Raw genomic sequence first — 12,536 nt, 5'->3', positions numbered from 1 at the left:
ATAATCAATCAATAAAAAAGTAAATGTAAATATTGTATTAAGTTTCACTTGCTAGATTCCCACTATATTTGACAGAGTGAACCTCACAGCAGCTTCTTCAGTGTGTTTGATTAGATTTTGGTGTTAATCCCTAAAGTTTCAGTCTTCCTGTTGATTTGATTACAAGGGTGTGATTTCACACTTTGCTCAGAGTCGGAATGAACTCCTCTTTCTTCAGCTCGGTGTCTGTCGTCTCCTGCAGTTTAGCCTTTTCCCTTTCACTTGTTTCTCAGAACTTAGTTCTGAACTTTGTTTGATCTTCCTCCCTCTAACTTTTGACAACCTAGAGGAGGATAGGCCTACAGCAGTCCCACAAGGATTAATTATCCTTCAGACAGATAACAACCTGGTGAGAGGGGAGGCTGGAAGGAGAACAGGAATTAAGAGGAGATAGAGATTGTAGGATTAATGTAGATAGCCCGATATCGCCTGGCCTCTGGTCAAACTGCTGTGTTGGCAGGCGGAGCACATAATCCTCTTGATTTCTCTTGTTGATCCCAAAAACCGCTGCTGATGCTGCTGTAGCTCGATGTTCACAGTAAGACGTCACTGTGCAGACTCACACACACACACACATACGCAGCAGCAATATCTTTATGCATATTTACATCATAAAACATAGTCAATGTATTTAGAGCTTTTTACACCCACTGTGGACAACTGTTCCTCTCAGCCTGCACATTGTAGTGACAAAATGTAATTAGGATTTATTTGCTCAAGAAGATTTTCACACTCTCCGACAAAAGAAGTGACATTTTTTTTTGATTCTTAATCACGTTTTAAGAAGCGTTTTTGTCACACATTAGTTTAGTATTTCCTTTAAAATGACAAAAATTTGACATTTTTCAAATCACACAGGTCAAGCTCCAATTTTTTTTACCCACAAAATGAACTCTGGTCTGTGTGGACACAGTGTACTGCACATGTTTGTGTTTTTGTTTAGATTTATTTTCACAACATAAAAAAGAAATAAAACATGAAAGAGAGGAATGGGTTAAAAAAAAACGTCAGAACAGAAACCCATAGGGACCCATTGTATACATATATATACAGTATATATATATGTATATATATATATATATATTAAACATCTGAACATACACAAATATCAGTTCCCTCCGTATTTTTTAACATGAATAAATAATAAAATCAATTATTATTTCTATTTGTTTCATGTTGAATTGACACATGAAACTGTTTCTGCGGTGGTATGATCCTCCTCCTCCTCACTGAAGGTTAACTTTTAGAGACATTATCACATCATGATATATGATGCTATCAGATATGGGAAGAAGTAAACTGAGTGTCTGTGTCTAATGATTCAAATACCCACTTTCACCTCTGTTGGCAAAAGTAATTATGACAAAGTCATGAGAGTCTGGAGAAGGGCGAGTGGCAGAGACACAAATGCATCATACATGTCACTGAGGATGAGATAATCAGACTAAGTGCTGCTTAAAGTCAAGACGCTGTTCGGCTCACTTCTTTTTTTTATTGCAATCATTTGCGATGTTTAATTCAGAATAAGATTAAATATTGAAACACTCTGCTTCCTGACAGTGATGCTGTTGATGTATTATGTTGGAGCAGGAAAAAGGCACAGGGAATTGGGTGGATTTGGGAAAGCTGTTTTGAGAGACAAGTGTATAATAAACTGCGATCTTTACATTTATTGTTATATGGAATCACAAAAGGAGATGCCTTAGCTGATTCATAGGAACTACATTTATCATTCCTGGCAATTTGTGATTTTGTCCGATTGGTACTTGATTGTCAATCCATCCATCATCTACCGCTTTATCCTCCACCGGAGGGTCGCGGGGGTGCTGTGCCAATCTCAGCTGGCATAGGGCGATGGGCGGGGTACACCCAGGACAGTTTGCCAGTCCATCACAGGGCCACACATATAGAGACGAACAACCATTCACTCCCACATTCACACCTGTGGTCAATTTAGAGTGACCAATTTACTTAATCCCCATATTGCATGTTTTTGGACTATGGGATGAAGCCGGAGAACCTGGAGTAAATCCATTATAGCCATTATAGCCCACCAAAAATTCAAAGTGCAGTGTTATCAGCAAAATGCATAACCATCAACGTTAAGAATGTATGTAATGAAGATGTAAATGATAAATGATTTGCATTTACTGTTCAAAATAACCAAACTAGCCGCTTAACAGCTCAGTAATCATCATAAATGGGCACTTAGGCACCAGAAGGACAGTCCTATTGGTGCTTATCATACCTCCATTTTACCAGAGGATAAAACACATTCACAAGCTCTGTGTCGCTTATGTGGTGTGATGATTCACATCAGGGATTATTTCACTAATTAGGAGAGAGATACTCTGACGGGTCCTGATCATGTGCTTGACATGCAGCGTTTGCACGGCTCCATATGGAAATCCTAGAGTGGATTTCATCACCGAACGCCTTGCATTCTGTCTTCTTTCTTTCTTTTTTCCTCCCTGCAGTTGCACGCTGCCATCGACCGTGTCCTCACTGTTGTCATTTGTTTCCGTTCAAATGAAATACTGAACAGTATCAGAACGCGGGATCCCTCTGTATGTGAATGATGCAGGTGTTGCACCACAGACGGTGGAAGAGGTGCAGAAGCAGCTTTTCTGTACTGCATGTATTTTTTGGATATTTATACCTCACTGCACTCCCCAATGATCACCTGACCAAGGAGGTCATGTTTTTGTCCCATGTTTGTCTCGCAGTCTGACTGTGAGCAGCATAACCTGAAGAGTTAAGAACGGATGATTCATAACATGTAGGTTATTCCAAGTAGGGCTGCTACGAATATTCGATTATCAATCGATAACTAAATTAATTGTCAACTATTTTGATAGTCGATAATTTGGTTTTAGAGGGTTTTTTTTTCTTGGATAATTAAATCAAGCTTTCTGATTTTTCAGCTTCTTTAATGTGAATATTTTCTGGTTGAAAAAATGTTGTTTTTGTGGATTAAACAAGACATCTGAGAACCTCATCATTTTGAGGTTTGGGAATCAACATTTTCTGACATTTCATGGACCAAACAAGTACTCAATGAATAATTAATAATTAAAATTAAGTGATTATGAAAATAATCTATAAGTGCAGATTCAGGATTTTTATAGTAATTGTTAGGTTAAAATCAAGATCAAGATCCATATCCAAGACATAGGAAACATTTATTTAATATAGTGTGGTAATGTATCATAATAATCATACCATGTCACTTTGGCCCATTCAAATGCTGACACCATTAAGATAACCTAGTATTTGTCACGTTTATGTCTACTTAATTTAATATATCAGTTTCCTCCGGCATGAACTAAATTCCATGAGGATTTGTGTCTCAAATATTTATGTGACTGGATTTGAATTTTAACATGTCGAGGATGTGTTAATAATGACCATATCAGTAAAATGTTCAGTGTATTTGTTTCACACTAAACCTTTTGGGGCGGGTTAATGTGCAGACACTCACAGTTTTTGGCTAATGCAAAAGAAAAAACAATTTTCTAAATTAAAAACAATTTAAACATGAAAAATTTTGCATTTCAGACTCTGACTTTATACATATCCTCAAATAAATTGTCAATGGACCGATGGACAATGCTGCTGCCTTTAATAAATATAATGTACTTCTTTAAAAACTGTGTTTGAAAGAATACAGCCAGCTTAACCTGCAGTACATTGCCTAACAGTAGTCTATCATATGTTGCAGTGAGCTATCGCAGTTGTATATGAAGCTGCGTCAGTGCAGGTACATTAGAAAGAAAGGGATTGAATAAATATATCACATGAATTCATCTCAGGGGCCATTTCATTTGGCCTTCAGTTTCCAGTAAGAACACAGATTTCTTTCCGAGTAGTGAACTAAAGTGCTGTTTATGGAATCTACTGTACAGCTGTCAGTAAATAGCACATGCTACATATGCCGGAGATGTTTTATTCAAAAGAGAAAAGGGTCAAAGGTGGAAACTTCCTTCTCGTGGATTGAGTTGTCATGTCTCGCAGATGAAACTGATTGCTGTCCATTTCGATTACAGTGTTGCACCAATGACTCATTTTGTTTACTGGAACACTTTGAATTATTCATAACTCCCTTTGTCATTCCGTCTTAGTATTTGTTGAATTTTTAACATTTGCTCTACATTTTGTCCTGTGGTTTCTGAATGTTTTATATGTTCATACCACTCCACGACACAGTTTCAGTAATACAGCCGCAGATAGGTTTTTTATCTGCCATCAGGTGTGTATTATATAAAGCCGATTCTAGAGCTTTAGCAGCCAAACTCTATAGAGTCTCTATTTTAAAACGTCCCCGCGGAGCTACATGCATAAACCACACAGATCCTCAAGTCTTAATAAGATCAGCCAGTCTTGTTTGAAGGTGGCAGCTTTGCCTGGCATCCCTGCCTTTGAAGCATACACTTTTATATTTTTACTTGACAGAACCTTGTCTTAGAGTTTTTGACTTATTTTTCAAGGATAAAGTTGAATATGAAGGGAAAAAAGCTGTCAAGAGACATGATATCAATTGTTCTTTAAAATCATTGTTGTTAGTCAGATCTGAGTTTATGAGCCTTGTCAAGGTCCCAAAAAAAAAACCCACAGTAACCAAACGTCTGTTACATTCAAACTATTGTCAAATGAGGTCACACAATGTAATCAGTTCTGTGTTTCTCAGTACAGCCGTCATTACATCTGGTGTTGCCTAGTGACAATCTTGTGCTGCACGCAGGAAGTGATTTATTTTATGTTGAGAAAGACAGAGGCAACAGCAACGCTGTGCTAGTAAAGTGAGACGGCTGCAAAGCGGTTGGAGTATGACATATAGTGTAAAGAAGAACCCTAGAAAAGTTAAAGAAGTGAATTCTTTGCTGAAAAAATAAAGCAGTCAGTAGTTTGGGAGCAGTCGTGTTAGGTTGGGATAAACCCCCACTCACCAACTCTCATGATTTACTGAGAAGTTTGCCTCAGTCAGGTCTGATAGTTATGCTTGACGGAGAGGATTTTTAGATGAAGAAAAGTTACATGCTGAATTTGTGAATGATATTTAAGAAATAGTACCAAACAAATCATGATTACTTTACGTGGATTTGTTTTTAGAGGTTCAGATGAAAACATAATATTTGAAGTGTTGTTCAGCTGCACAGATCCAAAACACTCATCAGTGACTGAGTGACTGAGTTCAGGGTTTACTGTCGGGTACAGGCAGTGTGGAGTGTTTGTGGGTGGGTCGGCCAGTGAGGAATTGCTTTATTGTTGCTGTGTTTGCATCTTCATGTCTGAACGGAGGTGGGATCTGCCCGTTCATTTTAAGTCCTGGGTCTGGGCGTGAGTCCATGACAGTCACATTAATAATACAATCAATATTTAATGATTGCTCATGCCCATGCTCCAGGTTTGTTCATTGGTGGAGCATCTTGCTGCTGCCATTGGTTCTCATTCTATATTTGGTTCTGTTTGGTTTGATGATGCTTAAGTCATTGTTACTGACTTATTATGAAAATGAATGTATTGTTATATATAATGTTGTTTGTTATTTTGTTACTGCAGAGGTCTTCAACAGACATCTTTTTTATTTTTTTCATTCAATTTTCCGTGTGATTTTTATTATTTTTATTTTTCTGAATCAGTAAAGTGGTAGAGTTGAGGAATTGCTTGGAACTGCACATATACATGAGTGAAGTTAGAATAATATTGCATGTGCATTTAAAATAATACAGCATATGTACAGTAGAGGTTCATGGATGTGTGAGTTCAGGGTGGTTATGGGTCTGGAGAACAAGCTGTCTCTGAGCCTGTTTGTCTGGGCTTTAATACACCTGTAGTGTAGTGGTCAAGCAGGTGGAAACTGGGGGTGTGAATGGTCCTTTTTAATACTTTTTTGCCCTTCTGAGACAGCAAGCGCTTTAAAGGTCCTGCAGCCGATGAACTCTTGTGCAGTGTTTATTATCCTCTGAAGCCTCTCTTTTTCTTGTGCTGCTGAAAGAACACACTGTGCTACAGTTGATCAGCAGGCTTTCCACAGAGCAGCGGTAGAAGATTGTTAGCAGCTTCTCTTCCAGATTGTTCCTTCTCAGTTTCCTTTATGATGATGGTGGATGTGTTTATAGTCCAGTTGCGGTCAGCAGAGCTGATGGTGCTAAGAAATGTTAATTTGTTCACTCTTTCTACGTAGTCTCCTTTGATGAGAAGGAGAGAGGAGGTTCACCTTGTGCAGGATGATTCTTTTTGGACGTAAAATCATTGCTCCATGCTGCCTCCACCTGTTTCCTCTCATGAAACCTTATAATTTATTCACTTAATAACATTGAGCCTGAATAATTAATCAAAGGTTTGTGCAGTTTCTTTGTGTTGCCATTGATGTGCAAAGGACTTAAGGCTGAAATCGGTACATGGCTGTGTGTTCCTCTGCTCAGACCTAAAGTGCCATTTGGCACTGATTCAGGCAGGGTTCACCAGAAAGGTGTCAAGTTACGCCTCACAATGGACTTAAAGAAAAAGAACAATATACACCATGATCTCAGTCAGAAAATGAGATTTTATCATGCAACCTTCGACGAGCACGCGAAGGGCTGATCCGGTAAATATGGTAGCTGAATAAAAGCGGGGACATGAGAAGAATATTGACCACAGGAACAAAATTAGAATTGATCTGGTCAGCAGAGGGAAGATGGTTTACATTTCCCGCAGTGAATTGTTATGCTGGTTGTTGGGAGTAAACCTTTGGCAGTGTCAGCCTCTCATTATTCTTGTAGGCAGGCGGCCTTCAGATTGGAAATGAGTATGACTTCAGATGGTTTATAAAGTCTTAATTGATGAAGCTGAAGTTGGTGTTGAGGTCCTTTTCCAGTGTCACGTTCTCTTCTTATTAAAGCAGCTTGTCAGCAAAGAAACACAGTGTCACAGAGTGATTTGTTAGTGCTGCTGTAGCTGCTGTCCACACACCACTCTCAGCTCTAAGAGGGAATTCAGCAGAAACGTTTTCTCCAGCACAACCACAATCTTCATTTTAAAGACTGAAAAATAGAGTGAGTACTGTCCTTGGCTCATCCAGCACATACACGCACACAAACTCTCGTTTCCATGACTTCACAGGACATTTCCTGGAGACTTACTCTAACCTTCACCGAACACTAACGTCAGACTAACTTTAAAACATGTCTTCACCTTAAAATGTCGTCAATTGCATTATGGGAACTTCATTTTTGTCCCCGTAAGGAAGACAAGTCCCCATAATGTGACTGCGTAAACAGATTTAGGTCCCCACAACACGATTAATACCTGGAACACACTCATTCTCCCAGGAAAGGGCTCTCCCACCACAGACCTAACCATCACCCTCGACAACTCTGTGGTAACTCCTTCTCATACCGCAAGGAACCTGGGTGTGACACTTGATGACCATCTCTCCCTCACTGCCAACATTGCTGCAACAGCTAGATCTTGCAGATACATGTTGCACAACATCCGAAGGATACGGCCTCTTCTAACCCAGAAGGCGGCACAGGTTCTGGTCCAGGCTCTTGTCATCTCACGCTTGAATTACTGCAATTCCCTCCTGGCTGGTCTCCCTGTGTGTGCCATACGACCTCTGCAACTCATCCAGAATGCAGCAGCTCGACTGGTCTTCAACTTACCAAAATTCTCCCACACTACACCGCTCCTCCGCTCCCTTCACTGGCTTCCTGTAGCTGCTCGCATCCGCTTCAAGACTCTAGTGCTTGCGTTCCATGCTACAAACGGATCCGGTCCAGCCTACATCCAGGACATGATCAAAACCTACACCCCAGCCCGCCCACTCCGCTCTGCATCGGCAAACTGGCTCGCTGCCCCCTCACTGAGAGGATTCCAGAGGCACTCGCAGAACTCGAGACTGTTCACTGTCCTCGCTCCCAAATGGTGGAACGATCTCCCCATCGACATCCGGACAGCTGAAAGCCTCCACATCTTCCGCCGCCGACTAAAAACACATTTCTTCCGACTCTACCTCGACTAAGACAACAACAAAAAAAAAATTTAAAAAAGAGAAAATAAAAAAATAAAAAAAATAAGTACATCGCACTTATGACTAGCACTTCATAGTTTGTTCTACTTGAAGCTCTTACTTACTTCTAGCTCTTATTTGTACCCAAATGTTTATAAAAAGCGTCTGCTTAATGACATGTAATGTAATGTAATTCTCGTGCAACACTCTTACTGTGAGGACACTCGTATACATAATGTATTCCCAAACCCAATTCTACCCTTAACCCTAACCCTAAACCCAGGTCTTAACCCCCCAAAAGCCTTTTAAAGTTGTGAGGACCAGACAAAATGTCTTCATTTTTCCACAATGTCCTCACTCCCTATAGTGTACACATGTTTTGCTCCTGTGCAGCTATTCTTTATAAAGTTATACACTGGATTTCATTTACTTGGCCAGTAAAAAAAAACGTTTAATGCTTTTATGCTAACCTTAACCCAACCACAAATCACATTTAACCAGATCCTCAGGAATTGGGTTCTGCCTCATTAGGACCAGGCTTTACCAGAATTGGTCCCTAAGAGTCCTAAATACACACATTGCACACACACACACACACACACACACACACACACACACCAATTTCATCCAAAGAAATGTCTGTTTAATGTGGAGGAAATGTTGAATGGCACATTTGTTTTTTGGAGCAGGGAGCCTCACTGAGCAGCTCGTAATTAATTATCTGACAGATAATGAAATAAGTTGCTCAAATTAAAATATTCATCCAAATTGGTTGGTGCTCCGGCAGTGTGCAGTAATACATTCTGGATAATTAAATACCACTTACATGGTGCTGCCTTATCAGTTAATTGCACATGTTTTACATTACTTTGCAGTTTAAAGTAGAGCTAAGCGGTGAAGATAGTGTCCATTCTGCTGCTGCGTGTGCTGCTGTACTGTGTATGGTGGAGTGTGTCATCTCTGGGCCATTATAGGGGAAAACGCATTTTTGTCATTTGTAAAAAAAAAAAGTTAAATTATTTCGGGTGAAGGCTTTTAAAATAAATGAATTAAATAAAACAATCAAATCCCATTTAATCTAATTAGGTTGAGTCCAATGTAATCCTTTTCAATCTAATTCAGTCTAATTCATTTTGATTTACCCAATTTCTCTTAAAACAAATCTAAAGCCACGTTGTGACATTTTTGCGAATGCACATCTCCATTTTATCATATTTACAACACCATGTCATATTATTTGGAAGTAAGCTTTTAATTTATTTCACACGTACAGCTCTCCTCGCTGGTTCCAACAGAGAACTGTTTCATGTCTAATGTTGAGAAAGCTCCATGACTAAATGACTGAGCAGTTTATTACTGTGGAGGACTGAGACATGGCTGAAAGCTCTGAATAAATCTATTAAAAGAGTCATGTATCCACTTTTTTCAGCTCTGAATAATAATAAACTTCTTCAGCCAGATAGAGAAGTCATTCAAACGGCAGGAATAATGTAACTTCCAGAAAGTTCAATGACAATGCTGGCTACTGTAAGAGAAACACTTATTATTCCTTCTTTAAAAAGGCAACTTACATTCCTAAGCGCAAACCTAACAACTCAGTATAGACCAGCTGAAACTGGCAAATCACAAAGGCCTCTGTGTAACCCTGGCACCATATCTTTTTTGACCCTAACCTAACTGGGGCACTAGACCAATAACCTGACTAAGCAGTTCTCCCCAAGGTCGACTCTAGGTATCAGCAGAGGAAGAACATCTTGACCTGACGGCTCTCTCCTCTCCTCCAAACCAAAGATATACCTTAACTCTGAGATTCACTGGCAGAATGACAGAGGATAATGACAGAGAACTGTTAACATCTGTTAACATTCATGTTTGGCATTGTCTCAGTTCTCCTCGGATCTGAGCTGTCTTCAATAAAGCTTTTCAACTTCCACCTTTGGTCGTCTCATCAAACCCTCGGCAACGGTTGATCACTGACTCCATGTAGCACCAGCATAGCACCAGCATTGTTGGTCGTAGTACATGCGTTTTTATGATAAAGTTGAAGAAAAACTCATTTACAAACCTCCCAAGCAAAACCAGGCGAAATAGGACAAGACAGCAGAAAACACAGCAGTAGCGAGATAGTGTACATAGAAGTGTAAATGTTCGTAGAATGAATGTTGTATACATTAAATTGAGATATTACAGAAAATCACAAGTGTTAGGTTGTGCACTACACAGAGTGGAGCAGTGGTGAGATAGGATGCAAGTCAGCTTCTTACTGGGCTGATTGATGAGCATTCTGGGAAACATCCTTCAAACTCCCGGTGATCTCCAGAGGATTTAATAGCGTCCTATTATGTTCATCTTATAGTAGCAGCTTCTCTTGTCCACGGCCACTGAGTAATGATGCTTTTGTTTCTCTGCACTCACAGGCTACATTCACAACATGGGCTTTCTGGATTTCTTCCAAATGACTACTCGTGATATCTGATCCTTTTGGAGCAGTGCTCGCGTCCGAATATCTCACAGGGTAATAAAAGAGCCACCGTCTTGTCACTACATCATGAGTTTACACAAAACTTGTCACCATATATCAAGTAAGAGAGGGTTGACCAATAACAAATCCGTTAAAGATGGGATCATCATTTGGACAGCGCTTTTAAAAAGAGAGACGATGTGTTTTGTACAGGTACTCTGAAAATGATGGTGTGCCCCCGTTAAGTTATGTATGATGTAACGATTATTTTTATAATCGATTCATCTGACAATTATTTTTGTCCATAAAATGTCAGAGAGCGTTCAAAAATTTTGATCGGTGTTTGTCAAAACTGGAAATTATGAGGTTCTCAAATGTCTTGTATTGTCCACAAACCAAAATGATTCACTTATAATGATTTCTTTCTTATCTCTTAAAGCCTCTTAAATATTCACATTTAAGAAGCTGAAACAATCAGAAATCTTGTTTTGATCATGAAAAAAGCTTCAAAGCGAATTGTCGATCAAGTAATTGTTTCAGCGCTTGTAAGATACTATCTTATCATGGTATGGGGTGTTTTTGAACATTAAATAAAAACGTTAAACTTGCCCATTGCTTGAATTTGTCAAGTGGTCAACAGTAATTTACTCATATCTATAGAAAAAGGGTCCAGGGTGTAACTTGCCTTTCGTCCTATGTCAGCTGAGAAAAGGGAATAGAAAAGTGAAGTTAGTATATGTGGTGTTACGTTGTCCTTGATTTCATGAGTTTTATATTTTTCTAACTAAAGAGTTGTACGTTGAATGCATGAGGTATCGTTTATGAGTCGATTCAGTGCGATGTCAAGGCGACTGGCAAACTTTACAGATCAAAAATACATCATCATAACAGTCAGCTGTGCTTAGCTTAAGGCCCCTTGGTGCTTGCAAGTGTGTGCTTGCCTGACAGGATATAACACATTTAAACAGCACCTTATAATGAGTTAAACAAGTTAACCCTCTGTGCTGAAGCAGCAGGCGAACGTTCCTTTCTAATTTCAACCACCTTTAAATTAGTTCAAACATGGGTTTCATTTATCCATGAGTTTATCAGACTAGAAGAACAGCAAAGCAGCAAAACTCACACATTGTTGACAGTAAACAATGAATTTACAGTGCTTAAATTACAAAGTTACTTTTCTTTTTGTACGTATTTGGCCGACACAGTGTGTTACTCTGTGAAGTCGCTGTGAGAAGAGGGACTGAATCATTTTCATGCGCTGGTTCCTGGTTGTTCTGTATCCTCCTTCGAGTCATGCACACACCTCGGACGCACGAGTTGACGCGTGTCTGCATGAGTAAAACACAATCTGCTTGAATTGCACTGTCACTGACATGCCATACACCCCTCTGTATTTATAGGCTAGTTCACAGTGTATAAATATACACTGCCTTTCATGAGCCCATCTGGTCAGGCAGTGACTGGAGGATGATCTGACACTGAACCGTGTCTCTGTTAAAGCATCGTGTTAGACAAAACCTGCACAGGCTCATCAGCGGTGACTTTGAGACATCGGTTATTGTCTGCGGTGCGTGGTCCTGATTGCCTGGGGTGTCTTGTTTCTGTGTGTTACAGAAAGTTCACCGTGTAGCTGCTGGTTAAAGAGACACACAATGTTGTTTGGTGGTTTACTGGCTTATACAGACTTTGTGCCAGATTTCTAAGTCAGGCAATTAACGGAGGAATGGTCACAAATATAGGAAAGTATATATACTATACAGGAGGCCAGGGGAAAGTTTGCTCCTTCTAAACTCCATAGGATGGGCATGGTCAATAACTCATGTTGGAAATGTCATACAGCTGCAATATGATAATCGACTAATTGCAACTTCATGTCTCCTCACGGTGGCCAAATGAATGAGGGGAAACTTGGGTGGAAGTTACCTGACCGAAAGAAAAGGGAGTTTACAGCAGGATAATGTTGGAGAAAGCTACGTTAAGAGATGCTCCATCCACGTTCAATACATAGACTTTAATAGAGAAATCTTGCTTTTGTAACTTTTC

The 12,536-nt window shown here is 39.6% G+C and overlaps 1 protein-coding gene across 6 annotated transcripts in view; it reads left to right on the top strand.

The window, feature by feature from the left end:
* Positions 1-12,536, top strand: part of LOC122775946 (alpha-1,3-mannosyl-glycoprotein 4-beta-N-acetylglucosaminyltransferase C-like) — a 44,177-nt gene that overhangs the window by 19,226 nt on the left and 12,415 nt on the right. The window contains exon 2 of one of the 6 annotated variants that reach the window (XM_044036205.1): positions 10,450-10,547. The exons of the other annotated variants lie outside the window; for them this stretch is intronic. The gene's annotated coding sequence lies outside the window, so the exon portion shown is untranslated. The remainder of the gene's footprint in view (positions 1-10,449; positions 10,548-12,536) is intronic. 6 annotated transcript variants of the gene reach the window in all.

Source organism: Solea senegalensis, linkage group LG10 (assembly GCF_019176455.1).
Source record: "Solea senegalensis isolate Sse05_10M linkage group LG10, IFAPA_SoseM_1, whole genome shotgun sequence".
Taxonomy (NCBI): domain Eukaryota; kingdom Metazoa; phylum Chordata; class Actinopteri; order Pleuronectiformes; family Soleidae; genus Solea; species Solea senegalensis.
Note: the sequence above shows the minus strand (reverse complement) of the source record. Positions and strands in the feature narration are given on the sequence as shown.